Genomic DNA, 15,339 nt, shown 5'->3' on the forward strand with positions numbered 1-15,339 from the left:
CTTTCTTCCAGTGAGGGGCCCAGAACTGGACACAGCACTTGATGTGCAGCCTCACCAGTGCTGAGTACAGGGGGACAATCCCTGCCCTGGTCCTGCTGGCCACACTATTGCTGACACAGGCCAGGATGCCACTGGCCTTCTTGGCCACCTGAGCACACACTGGCTCATGTTCAGCTGGCTGTCAATCAGCACCCCCACATCCTTTCCTGCTGGGCAGATTTCCAGCCACTCTGCCTCCAACCTATAGTACTGAATGGGGGGTTGTTGTGGCCAAAGTGAAGGATCCATTACTGTCCAGGTATCTGATATGTTAGCATTAGTGAAAAAGAAAAAAATCATGCAAAATTTGTCTAATATATTTACCTCCAAATAATTCCAATTAACTATATAGACTAATAGGTCACAATGCCTGCTATCACAGCACTCCCACAGACATCAGAAAAAAAATTTTGTTCACATTCTTGAGAAACATTTAAGAAATGTATACAATGAAAAATCTACTGCATAAAGTAGAGACAGATCAGGATAGTGGAACAACATAAAAAAAGAAAACTGATTCCTCAATAAAATAGAAGCAATAATGGATAGTACAGAAACAAACTTTGGGAAAAGAAGAAAAAATAGAAAATCAGGAATATTTTAATTCTAGAACAGGAAAAACCAACAGGAGCATCTGGTATGATCAAAATAAAATCAACAAGAATTGACATATGTTTTATAATCCTGGATTGCACAAGATGAGATCATATGAAATGTTTTCTTTGTGATTGACCAGATAACTTGCCCTATGGTGCTTTTGCATTCTTTGCTACTGAAACTTTTCCTTTCCCATTTGTGGACTTGGAGGGTTGAGTATTTCACATAATTAGTAAGTGTTGTCAAGCCAGAGTAAAGCAGTGCAGTAGTTGGCTGACTGCCCAGAAGTAGAAACAGAATAGTAAAATCTTGCAAACAGGACATGAAGAGAAGTTAAACAAGAGACAAATCCTCTATTTTTGGCACATACTCAACTTGGCAAACTGGGAAATTACAGATGGAAAGTAAAAAAAAAAAAGAGAGAAAGTTATGAAAAAAATAAAAGTAAGATATGCATTTGGATAATTTTGCAAAATTCATCATTCCATCAATCTTTGGATAGAAGATACAACATATGACACTGAACATACTAATGAAAATGAATCCCTTCAAACTGGAAATTCCTGAGATAACTAAGCCAAACAGATCAGGGAAGACACTACCAATTCAACCTATTCAAGAGAAACAGGAGTCAATTTGATTCTAGGTTGATGGAACAGCAAAAGAAGAAATAGAAGTATGCCAGCTCAAAGATGTAATTGTAGAAACCTTTTTTAATAAATTATGTAAAGAAATGAAAGATTTGGAACTTGATTTAATATTTTGGTTTTAATTTATTTTTTAACCTGGACAACAGTATAGAGATTGACATTCAAATTAGTATTGAAAAGTTTTGGGGAAAAAAAGTTTCATTTTGTCTATTTTTGTTGCCTCTTTGACTTTCTCCCTCTTCTGTAAGGTCATAAACTTTTTCTTTCACTTACTTCTGATAAGAAATGAAATTGTAGATCTACAACTTTCTTCTGATTTATTCCCAGGTGCAACCAAGCCCTACCAGCAGGCTGGGGGAGACAATCAGGACAAAATTGAGAAAATTATTGGGTAGAGACAAAGAACATTAAATAGGTAAAGCCAAAGTCATGCACACAAGCAGTGCAAGGAATTAATTCCCCACTTCCCATGGGCAGTCAGGTGTTCAGCAGTCTTCAGGAAAGCAGCACTGCATGACATGTAATGGTGACTTGGGAAGACAAACACCATCACTCCAAACGTCCCCCTCTTCCTCCTTTTCCCTCAGCTGTATATGCTGAACGTGATGGGATGGAATATTCCTTTGGTCAGTTGGAATCAGATGTCCCAGCTGTGTCCCCTCCCAAATTATTGTGCACCCCAGCCTCCTTGGTGGGGAGAGGTGAGAGGCAGTCGTCTTGACTCTGTGTAAGCACTGCCTAGCATTAGCTAAAGTATCCCTGGGTTATTAAGACTATTTTCACCATAAATCTAAAACATGTCCCCATGCTAGCCACTGTAAAAAAATTATCTCTACCACAGTAAAACTAGCAGGGGTTTATTTTGCAGATCACAGAATTATAGAATAGTTAGGGTTGAAAGGAACCTCTGGAGATCATACTTAAAACTTTAAGATTCATGCCCTTGCTGTACTTTATCTATCTAAAAATCTAGGTATAAACATAAATATAACAGCTCTGGAAGGTATTTTCTTAATGCAAAGACAATGTAGGAGGAAAACACATTTTAGTAGCCTAATTTATACGTCCTAAACATAGGAGTATGTCAGAGGTAAGAGCCAATGGGTTGACAATAAAAGTGTTCTTAGTTCATAACCTGTGATGCCACTGTGATTGTCATCAATAAAGCTTTAATAGCTGAAAGAAATGATCTAGGAATTTGCAATTTGCTGTACAGGACACGTACAATATGGGAACTTTTCCTCTTATTTTCTCCCCAAGTTGTTAACTTTCCAATAAAGATATCATACAAAAGTCACATGTACCTGACACAACAATACTGCACGTTTATGTTGGGTTATTCAGGCTAGGCCTGCATGCAGGGGACTTACATAAATACACTGGACGCTTACTAGATAAACTTACCCATGTGATATATTTTAAAAGATTACAAATTTAAGAAAAACAAAAAAAATTACATGTCTGTGAATGACTGTTCACCAGCGAGTGCATACAGTCCAGAAGGTAGATTTGTGTGACCTTTTCTGTGCTTGCTTGTGATACAAATGGTCTCTGTGTCAGTACTCTGTTCTAATAATCTCAAAAATTTTTGGTAGCTACTTTTATATGTATACAGATTACATCAGGCTGCAACACAAATACTGATATGAATAAACTAATTTGATTCAGAAGGTATCCAAAACACCTGAAAATTTATTGAAAAACTCTATGTCTGAAATTCGTGATTGAATTAAATCATGCATGTTTTAACTTTACAGCCTCCCATGCTGTAAGATGTAGATTACCTGATTAGAGAAACAACAAGCCAACACAGAATGAGAAGGGCCACTCGTATTGTTCCCTAAATTGCTTAATAGTTACTATAAATTGTGAAAATAGTTCCTCTTTTTTATCTGCTTTTTGGTGTTTTGTTTTTTTTTTTTAATTAAAAAAAAAATCCAAGATCACCAGAAACTTCAGAGAAAGGCATTTCTGAAACACTTGCAGAATCTTGGCATATGTTTTGATTCTACTCTGTCTGGTTACATTAGACTGTGTAATAGGGTGAAGGTTTTACCTACTATCACACTCAGGAGATTAAGCACAATATGGTCCTTCCATATGGTATTTGTGCCTAAAAACCAATGAGATTAGAATGCCTATGCTGAACATCACTCCATATGTTCATCAGAATAGACCATAGGTCTTGATAGAACTAGGGATTTTTTAAAGATTTAAATTAATATCTTTAACGGTGCCTCAGAAACATCTCGAGCACTGCCAATAATTATTTTAATTCTCTCCCTTCTCAAAATTATGCTATTATGTGTTATGCTAATGGATGTTTTGTTTGTTTCTGGTAAGAATTTTCCTCTGTTAAATTAACACAATTATTTCCCTTCTATACTGAAAAATGTATACCTCTATTTAGGAAAAATACCTGGTTTGCACTTAAACATACAGTACACTTAAAGCAGAAAAAAAGATTAAGTCAACAGTTCACACTGGGTTTTTTGCTAGGTATTTCAGTGCTTAGTAAATTTAATCTTTGCAGACACATCTAATTTCCTGCCTAATAATTTTCACATTTAATCTTGATACTGAAGTCCCATGACTTTATCCCTATAATTTATGGAGTTGGAGAACAAAGAAATCACAGGTTTTGGAAAGCATGTGTACAACTCCAGTAGTAATATCCACAGTTCTCCCACATAGGAATATTACTTCTCATCCTCCCAGCCTTGAGAAACTAATGAAACCTGGAATGTGAAAATTATTTTCTTAGCATTTTTTGATTGCCCAGCAATTTCAGAAAAAAATCCCAACAAACTCCTCTCTTCTGTCTTAGATGAAACAGATTTTTTTTCCTTTCTAATTGGACTTGGGGTGAAACCATAACCTGAAGGCAAGGAGGCTGAAAATGATGATAGAAAAATAACAAAGAAGACAGTCATATATACTTTGCTCAAGAAAGATAAACTTCACAGACCTTTATCTTTGAATAGTTTAGATAAGTCTTTAACATAAAGTAAGTTTTATCATTATATTTTCCAAGTGTTTGGGGTTTTGTTTGTTGTAGTTTTCTTGTTGGTCCTGATTATTTATTGTTCTTTTCTCTTAGTTGGTCTTTTTTCTGACTAGATATTGGATAGAGTGGTGGCTTCTCCTCCACTATGTCTTATTCACCAAGTTTGTTTAAGATACAGTTGGTTAATATTCTGTCATCTCATTTAACAAGGAGCATAAACATAAAAGAACACAAGAAGCCACTGCTCTTATTAATGATGACTGTCACTCAAAATGCCTTTAGGTGTTTTAAATAAGATATTAATGGCTCCTTGATAGACAAAAAACCCCTCATATTTAATTTAGCTTCTGGTTTTCTGAATTACTATATTGCAGAAGGAAATATCTCCATTCCATTGGCTTAAGGTATTTTTACTTTGCACTACAAATCTTACCTAAAAAGGGATTATTTTACACATCACTGGAATCTTTATAACAACCTGAACGGACTTCTTTTCAATGCTGCTTGCAGCTATCATTTAGGAGTAATAATAGAGTGGGTTTAAAAGGGAATATCCCATCATCTAGTATCTATCTAGTAATTTTCCTCCTCTCTCGTGTCTTAAGAAGGATTTGCTTTTTTCAATTGACTGTTTCAACTATGAGAATTCAAACTTAAATTTCTTTTATTCACTCTAGCCCGATGACAGAAAATTGGAGTTATTCACGTTTCTGTCCAGCAACATGGTCATTTTATGATATTTTTCTATCTCTGATGTGTTTTTAATAGCGATATCAGTACAAAGAGATTGAAAGTAACACAAAATAACAGGGCAGTGGAAGCCAAATGCAAAATCAATATAACAGATTCTCACAGAGTATTTAAATAGAAGACAGTTCTCTGTGTAAATAAAACAAACAAGCAAATTATTGTGGCTTCATTTTTGCACAAATTTTTGGTTAGTCTATTTTTTAAAAAAGACAAAGTATGTCTGGTCCTGCTGTAGTGTGATCAGATTATGGCAACTCTCTTCTTTGAGACTGTTTCTATTACTGTGGCGGGATAACTCAGATTAATTAGTGTTACTTATTGCAGTTAAGTTATGCCTAAATTCTGACTGATCAAAATGTAACCATACCTTTTGGAGCAAGAAGAAAGTGTCACAAAGGTACCATATTTAAAAATCACATTCATACTTTGTTAATCACTTTAGTAAATCAGAAATTCCACCACTTACTTACAAAATGCATTTGGAACCTTCAGGTAGAAATAAATCAATAAAAACAGTAGTAAAGATCTAAAGAAAAGTTTTATAGTTTCAGCTCAAACTATGTCACTATTTTGTCGTGTAATTATCATATTTTTGCCACATAATAGGGAGCTAGGCATTGGAATTATATCAGTTAAACTTATCAACCTGATTTTTTCCTGATGTGCAGAATCATTTTGCCTCCTGCCTCGGTTTACGAACAAGAACTGTGGAAATGAAATTTCAGACTATTAAGACATTCACAGATTCAGAATCTCAGTTAAGGTCTAAGGATTAGTATTTTGCTTTAATTCAGCAAAGTGTTTAATCATTTTTTTAGCTTCAGAGACTTCTTTGAGATCTCACTGTCTCTTTCTGCATATAATTTTAAGCATGTTATCTTAAAAAATATACATAAAAATAGAAAATTGGAAAGACTTGTAAAATAAGGTTTCAGGACCTGATTTTTATCCTAACAGGAAGAATTCTGGTGTTTAACTGCATCTGAACTGTTAAAACTATTTCACCCCTTATGTAAAGTATATACCAAAATAAAGTATGAGGGTTGTGGTGCAGAGAAGTTCCAGCAATTTAAAAGATAAATTTGGATGTTATATATACAAAAAGACCTTTACTGTTACTTTATGCAAAGAGCCTGTCAGCAGTTCAAGAGCTCAAATGCTCCCATAAACCCTGTAAAACTTCAGTCTGTTGAGGAAATGGGGTCAGCAAAACTATTATAAAGAGAATTTTCTTAGAAAAACCTTCCTAGCTGGAAGTCAACTAGTCAAGCTTGTACATATAGACTTTCAAAAAATAAAAAATCTTTTAGCTCATCCAATGTGCTTAAGACTGGTGACATAGGTTTAGAACATGCAGTATTTTGGATTAACATAAGTGGCATGTCCAGAGTGCATTTTCCTGACTAAAGAGCATGAGAAAATCAACTGGTTGCATCCAACAGCTTTTAAGAGTGTTTGTACCAAGTGTACATTCATAAATTGCCCTCAGAATTTGTTTTAGCTGTAGGTATTGGCAATTGAATGCTCGCAGGTAGATTCTCTTTCATCCTTGGCAACATAACACACCTACATACCGTACATATGAATGCAACAGAGGAGAAGTCTAGACTGGCATATACCAGGACTTTGTTTCTTGTTGGTATAGAAAGCATTATTAAATGGGATCATACAAATATAAGGTTGCAGGGGAGCTCTGAAGCCATCTAGCCCTAACTCCTGCTCAGAGGATGGCAAAATTTGAGTTAAATTGACCTGCTAAGTGTTTTTTCCAGCTGAATTGTGGCTGTCTCTAAGGTCAGGGATTGCACGTATGTGCAGCCTGCAACAGTACTTAACCACTCTCATTGAGAAGCTTCGTTTTTTCCTCATGTTTGAACCTGTGACTATAGATTTTTGTCCTTCCTCTGAGCCTCTCTGAAAGGACACTGATTCTGTGTGCTACAGTGCTGCTTTAGGAAGTGTAAAACTGCAATTAAGGCTCACCTTTGCCTTCTCTTCTCCAGCCTAGACAACCCATTTAACTTAGCCTTTCTTCATGTTGCATACTCCATGACTCAATCTTCTCCATGATTTGCCTCAGTATTTTGACATATCATTCTTCTTTTTTTTTCTCTGTTCATGAAGTACCAGTTGGAAAGTTTGTGAATGCTTCCTTTTCATGCAATCAGAATCAAAACAGCAGTGAAAAACGACTTTCAGCTTACAAATACAATCCAGAGGGAGTCATTCCCCCACCCACCCACATACTCCTCTCCCCACCACTGCATGCAAGCCCACAGACACACACAAACATGAACAAATCCATTGGCTTGGTTCCAGTTCTTTTCATGGAGTATCACACACAGGAACTTGACAATTTGTGATCCAGACTGTTTTGGGGTGGGGGGGGGGGGAGGGAATATTCATCTGTTTATGCATCCATTTTTCTCTGACAGAGAATGAAGACTAATTTATTCTCAAGTGAAACTCAGTATTTGGATCAATTTGCAGCAGAGTTACTCTCTTTTCTGTGCCAGATTTATTGAGATAATATATTTCAATATTTAAAGTAGGTAACACTTTGCATCATCTATTTAGTTTGGCATATTTATTTGTTGATGTAACTTCTGTATAAAAATATGTAGTTACAAAAGGTTACATTACTGCTGTTGTAGATCTGTTGAGATTTTATGAAGCATATTTCACACTCAGCGCTAAGTTAAAAAAAAAAAAAAAAAGAAAAAAAAAGGTTTAAATAGTAACTACTTATTCCATAACTGGAGATGTAGCAATTTTTCTATCGAGGTATGTTGTCTTGAGACCAAAGAGTTAACTTCCAACCTTGTGTATCTAAAATGTAAAATAGGATTGTAAGGAGAAAACAAAAGTAAGATTGAAACATCTTTCTGCCTACACCATAGAAGCTTTTTTTTGCAGTTTGAGCCCAAAAGCCAAAATTTTAGATTTAATTCATCCCTTCTGGGGCAGTGTAGAAGCCAGGCCTTCTTTCTGGGTTGCTATGCATGGTAGTACAGACAGCATTTGCCAGAGCCTAAAAAGGTCTTCTGTCATGAAAAGTTCTCATCAGAAAGCCTTGGAAACCTTACATCTGTGGGCACTTTTTTTCATCACAGTTTCAAATTAATTAGAGAGATGACTTCAAAAGCTTTAATCTAGGCTATGGTATTAAGAAACATGCGTTAGACATTTCCTGTTTGCATTGCTACGTTGCTTGTTTAAAGAGTTCTTTTACTTTCATCGAAGGCTGTTGAGGACCTTAATGTACAATATTGACAGAGTAATAAAAATAGCAAATTATGTTTCTGACTGTGTGCCAACTTCATTAAATTTTCAGCCATATCAAAAACAATATGGAGGACAAAGGATTCAAGTTTAAACAGGATTGCAACTGAAACGTAATGAGGAATAACCAGCATATTCTTTCAGTTAAACAACTTCCCCTGCTCATTGCTTCCTGAGGCACATTAATATTCCACTTCCCTTTTCCTGCGTGCATGTTAAAATCATGACTGGCAACTTCCTATGAGTTTTTTTCCTAAATGAAATAAAGATTTCATTCCTGAAATAAAGATTGCATTTTCTCTCCCAATTATGGTATTACAAGATCATATGTTTTGGGGTATCAAACATTAATACCCTAGGATTTTTAATATTGAACTTATTGTACATGGCAAAAAGCATCTAAATATGACTTACTGCATCTAGAGAACATTTTTTAAATATGAGAGCAACTAAAAAAAAACCCAAAAAAACAAAACACAAAAAACTTTCAAATGGCACAGCTTAATGTAGAATCATGTATCAGACCAGGACAACTTTTAGAGACAATGTTTAGATTTCATTAAAAATTTCAACAGAGAAATTCCCACACTGATGATGGTAAATATTAAATGAGAAAAACAAAAGCATGGTAAATTGCTATGAAATGCAGCAGAAATGCTAGTGTGGCATTAAAACTTCATCTATAACATTTAAAATACTGAGTGGACTAACTGCCTAAATTATCCAGGAGATAATGCAGAGGAAAACATGAATCCTTCAGGTTTGATGGCTTGAATCATATGAAGCTGTTTTACTCTTTATGGTTTTGACAGCCTCATATTCCTTCTACTGCAGTTAATCTCTTTTCCAAAAATTTAGGAATTTCATTCTTTCAGAACAATGCTTCCTGCTCTTGAAACTAATCACATATAATTTTGGAGACCTTGTTGAAACTCTTTAAGGGGCTTAAAAATTTTTCATAAAAGCTTATGGAACTCAGCCATTCTTGACAAACAGATGAGAATACTCAGATCTTGGCTCTGGGATGTCCCAGTTTTCATTTGATTACATTCATTTGATAAAGAAATGAACTTGTGCAGTTATAGAGTAAAAACATTCCACTAGAAGTTGCTTTCCAAACCCAGCTTTACTGCACACTTTTACAGTGTTAAAGGTGGGGGAGGGGAACATTAAGGGTTTTCACTGGAATTTTTTAATTCTTTAGGAAATTTGAGATACACCTAATGTCTCAATTCTGGGAGAGATTAAGCATAAGGAAAGCATTCAACTGACTGAAGATTTCCAGAAAAATTTATGAGCATGTCTTTCTCACACCAGGGTTTGCTTTTTGAGTGTCACAGGTTCAAATTTTCAATCACACAGACTGGGAAAGTGTGCCACAGTCTTAAATTTTTTTTTTTTTTTTAATGTAAGAGATTGCATTTTCTTAAATCTTATCCTGACAGGGAATTGAAAAATACTTAATGATGGTACTCAGATTCAAGGGCTTGGATTAACTTCTGTATTCTAGAATTATATGCAATATATTTTCCTGCTATATTTTGTAAAAACCTTGGCTACTGAGAATTATGTGGCAGCTAGGGTTTTAAGTAGACTTCTGCATTTAAACCTTCCCATCAACTTTGTTCTTTATAGACAGTCCCTTCTTGTTTAGGTTATTATATTTTGTTTAATGCTAATTTCTGTAATTGCATTGCAGTAGTGAATTCAAAAATGCTTTTGTGGTTAAATTATATTAAATTATATTTTAAGGCATGAAAACTATTTTTTTTATATCACAATGTTTTATCTTTTTTTCCCTAACTGGAAAGAAAAGTGAGTGAAAAGAACTAGTAAATTGGCTCATTAAGAGATAGTTTCTCTCCCACATCTAAGGGAGAAGACACAAAAGGCATGCAGACACTATGTGGAGAATCGACTAGAAAGATTTAAGAAAGCTGTCTGCATGGAAAAAAAAGATCCAGAGGTGAATGAGTGCAGAGGTGTGAGCAACATCAGGACTGTGCAGAGCTTCAAAGCTGAAGGAGAGATTAAATTTCGTGCACAAAGCGAGCAGATGCCAAGTTACTATAATGTTAGTCACAAGAATTAAAACTGTGGAAAACAAGACAAACTACTACATTTGAAATGAGAAAACTGAACAGCAGAGTTCCCTGTAATTGAGATAAGAATGATCCTATCTTTAGGAGTGGGAAAGAAAAGACAAACACAAAAATATAAGCCCAAAAGAAACCTGTGTAAGCCAAAACATTGCATAGTGAGATGAAATAGCAGGATTTGTTAGAAATGTTAAAAGAGAATGAGAGAATGTAGATCCAGAATTCCAAGGGGAAAAGAGAAAAAAAAAATTACTATGGTTTAAAAATTCAGGTAGTGACTTTAATTGTGTACAATATTCTCTAGCTGACTTTGGGCATTAAATTAAACTGTTCTGGGAAAAAATTATTTTTGAAATACTCAAAAAATTCAGACTTTTGAAGAGGAACTTCACAATTTTCATACCAATCTCATCTGACTCTATGGTTTATATTTATTATCATTTCTAGTGCACTACTTCATCATCCTTTTTTTAGAGAAAAGAGAGGAAGTTTGTGGACTTGTGTACTACTTACATGCTGTCTTTCTCTTTAGAAAATACATTGCAGTAATGAAGTGTTTAGGCTTATTACCAAGTGGAGAAAAATTTTTGATAGATGAAGCCTAGTGGGAAGATGGAACTAACAGAAAGCAAAATGGGTGTGAGATGATATCACTTGAAATGAGTACTTTCATAAGAAAAGTCCTGAAGAACAGGAAGAACTGGAAGCTCTGGTGAAAGCTATAAGGCAGAAGAATACATTTTTTCAGAAATAGTCACAGGTAACCAATAGGAAAAATAACTTCATTTCAGCAAGCAGCACAGAACCAAATCAATTGAAATCAAATATACTAGGAATAGAATAAATAATTTGCTATGAGCTATATAAACAAAATGGTGCTACTAATAGTGAAATTTTGAGAGGAATTATAGACTATGAAGAGAAAATGAATACTACGGATGACAAAACAAAATTCTCCCCTGCAGTGTGTCTGGCTGAGGTAGAGTTAACTTTCTTATAGCAGTCTGTATGGTGCTGTGTTTTAATTTGTGACTAAAACTGTTGATAACACACTGATGTTTTAACTACTGCTGAAAAGTGCTGGCACAGCATCAAGACCTACTTTGTTTCTTACTCTGTCCCCCCCAGTTAGTAGTCCAGGTAGGAGATGGTAGATAAGACAACTGGGACATATTGACCAAAGGGCTCTTCCATGCCATATAACATGATATTCAGCAACAAAACCTGGGGTATAATTTTCCTAAAGTAGTCACTGCTGAGGACTATTTGGGCACTGTTTTGCTAGTAGTGGGTGGCAAGCATTGCCTTTGTATTGTTTGTTTGCTGTACTTCAATTCCCCTTTCCTTCATGTATTAAATTACCTTTATCATGGCCAATGAGTTTTTCTGTCTTTTGTTCTTCTTATTTTCTCCCCCATCCTGTGACAGGGCAGGGAGAAAGAGAATGGCTGGTGGGTGCTTAGTTGCCTGCCAGGGTCAACCTACCCTATTCCAGTGGAGGCTGGATAAATCTTACATGGAGGGGTGCAATACAGAGACAAAATAGATAAACAAAAGCTTTGTTCTACAGAAGAATAAGCAAATCTTATTTATTACTGATCAGTACACAAGACATGGGCAAAATGCAAACATAATACATACATTCGGTGTCCTTCATTCTACATAAAAGTCTGATGAGATAATTATAGAATCACAGAATAAATAAGGTTGGAAGTGACCACGGGATGTCATGTCATCCAACATCCCTGCTCAAGCAGGGGGTCCTAAAGCATGTTACTCAGGATAGTCTGTAGGCAGTTTTTGAATAACTAGAGAAGGAGATTCCACAACCTCTTTGGGCAACGTGTTCTGTAATGTTTAACTTAAAAAAAAATTTGTGGTCCTACAGAGATAATAGCTCATATCTGGACCATTTATTACTTAGTTTACTTTTTGATTCTTTTAGCATTCTTCAGCCCAGGAGTAGTTCTGGGAGGAATTTACACCCTTCTTAACATCTGTGGGCACTATTACAAGTCTTTCTGGTGAAAATTTCATCTTTTTCAACCAGATAATTGAATTGACTACAAAATAATGGGCCTCATTTTTTCAGTCAAAGGGTATATGGGAATTGTGTGAGGCATTATTGTTATTGATCAAGACATTGGTGAAAATCCCTCTGGAGAACTCCACAGAGTTTCCATGCTAGGGAAAAAGGAAGCCAAACTAGAGTGGCTTCAGAGAGGGAGGACCAGCAGCATGGAGAGTGGTTTATCAGAAACTCCAGTCCCCCTGTAGGAGACAATACACCAGGTTAGCTGAAAAGACCCTTGGTTTTACAGCCATTCTTACAGGATACAAAAGACATGTTCATATGGTGGGCATATTTCAGCTAGGTTTAGGTTGGGAAGGAATGCAGACATTGCAGCAGAGAGCTTAATGCAAGATGCACTCTTCAGGGAGCTGGAAGAATATATGAACAACCACCTGCCTTTAAGTTCTCTAGTGTCTGTGATGTAAGCATGGAGTACAGCTTAGCCTAAAATCCACTCTGAACAGTAGACAACAAGTTTCTCTGGAAAATAATAGACAATGAAAATTTTGTTGCAAAAAATGAATTTGAATGCATTAAGAATAGAGTCAAGGGAAAAAAAAAAGGCTTTATTCTTCAGTAAAAGAGGATTTTGGAACTGCTTAATAATGAAAAACTCTGAGGATAAAAGAAGCTAGTCAGTTTTGAGAATTTGACATGTTTAGGAGAAGTATCTTTTAAGAGACAAGGATGGATTGCCATGCAATAATAAACTGCATTACCCAGGAGGTCCTTTGCAATCCTAGGTATTTCAGACATAATTAATTTCCAAGTAACTGTTACTAGACATTATTAAAATGCATTGCAATGACAGTTCACCTACATATACAGTTTAAGACTTGACCTAGCTTGTTTACCATGTAAATTTTAAAAGCATTTTGTTTGCTTAGGTAATATTGAGATTTTTCAGAAGTTCTCAAATTAATTTTATCCCAGAGTAGGCTGTGAAGCGATGTAAATAACTGCTACCTAAATATTAGCCATAATATTGTACAAGAAGCTACATCATCTATTTCGTGATGGCCTCTCTTTACATTGTTAAGCTGCTCTCTGGATTTTCAGTCAGGTCATAATTTTTTGCCAGAGATTAATGACTCAGGCTAAGTTTTTATTTTTCTATTCTCAAACTATTAAGAGACATCACTCATCGACTCCTAGAAATTATAGGCATAAAATAATGAGTATGTACCTAATCACTTGGCTGCATAGGTTTGGGATGAAAACATTGCTGAAGTGATTGGTGAATTGATTTGCCATTTACTATGGGTTTTCAGCAAACATTTCATCGATTTGATATATACCACTGACCCATGAAAGGCTATAAGCTTTTGTCCTGAATTTTTATCTCTGATTTTTTTTCTCATCATTTTAGAATTCCAAAACAGACGCATACCTCATCAAATATAAAGACCAGTGGTGTCAAAGTCGTCTCAATAAAGGCAGATAAGCAGTGTTGTAGACAGGTTTTGAGTACGTAGCTCTGGTAAATTTGCATTCAAATGACCAGCTGTACCACTAATTTGAGGCTCTTGTTCCTACAATTCTGAAAAGCCAGAGCATGAACATCACAGCGCTTTTGTGAGGTCAGGAAGTTTCGTCTTACAAAGGGTAAACCAAGACACATCATTTAAATGTATTTCTCTATGTTCTTTGGATATGTGACAGAAAGCAGTAAAGTGTGATGATTAATTCTTGAAACACCTATTCCACAGTGGTTAATGCAAAAAAGGGATTATTGAGTCTACATTGATGTCTTATCTATCAGAAAACACTACCTTTTACTCAGCTATGTTCATATTAGACTTTGTGATTTGTTTTAGGGTAACATATTTCCTTGTTCAAAAAACAAAGTATTATCTACCACAGGAAGAAGCAGGAGACAGTGAAACTGCACCCATGCTAACAAATTAAACTGTTTCTGAGCACCAGCATAAATGTGTTGTTGCCTACCTTTGTCAAACTTTTAGAGTGGCTTGAAACTCAGGATTTGCTCAAGGATATTTAACAATCTCTTACACAATTCCAGATATTACCTGGGAGTTTGCATGGCCAGGGATGATAGTCAGGAGGCAATTTGCCTTTGGCCACTCTCTACTGGTGGAGAAGAGAGTTCAACAGTGTGGATCTGGACCAGTCTGTGTATTGGAGGCTGGTCAGCAACACATTTTTTTTCCTAATGTATGCATAACATCTTCCATGTGGCCTGGCTGCAAAGAAGTTGGTCAAGTAACCCAAATGATGCTCCTAAGAACAAATTGTCTATGTAGTAAGAAGAGCAAAGCTCTCTGCCTGTCCTTCCAATGCCAAATGTGATTTTCACATCTGCATACAAGTCACATAAAAAAAAAAAAATATTGTAATTCACATCCTTCATTCAGCTCTTGTCTTGCTGTGGTACAAATCTGGTTGTACAGAGACAGACAGTATAATCCCTAAATCTGAGAATATATCAATAAAACACTCAGTGAGTGGGGAAAAGTATATAAAGAAAAATCCCTGATGGATGAGGTGTGGTTATAATAGCTATCATTATATAAAGCTTTGAGATTAAAGCAGTTTAAAGATATTTGTATTTCACAGATCTGTGGAAGGGAGTACACATGACTAGAACACTTTTTAATTATGGTCTAGTATGGCCAACACTACAGAAAATGTAAAACTGTCTCGAGTCTGGCTTTTTAAAGAATTTTTTTAAAATGTTAATCTATGTCAGAGTCCATAAGCAGCTCTTATGTGTCACCTGGTAAACTGTTACAGTATTTAATTAAGTTTACTATGAAGAGTTTTCAGTATATTACAAGGCTGAATACGTCCAGCCATACCCTCCATGAATTAAATAGGTGG

Source organism: Aphelocoma coerulescens, chromosome 1 (assembly GCF_041296385.1).
Source record: "Aphelocoma coerulescens isolate FSJ_1873_10779 chromosome 1, UR_Acoe_1.0, whole genome shotgun sequence".
NCBI lineage: Eukaryota > Metazoa > Chordata > Aves > Passeriformes > Corvidae > Aphelocoma > Aphelocoma coerulescens.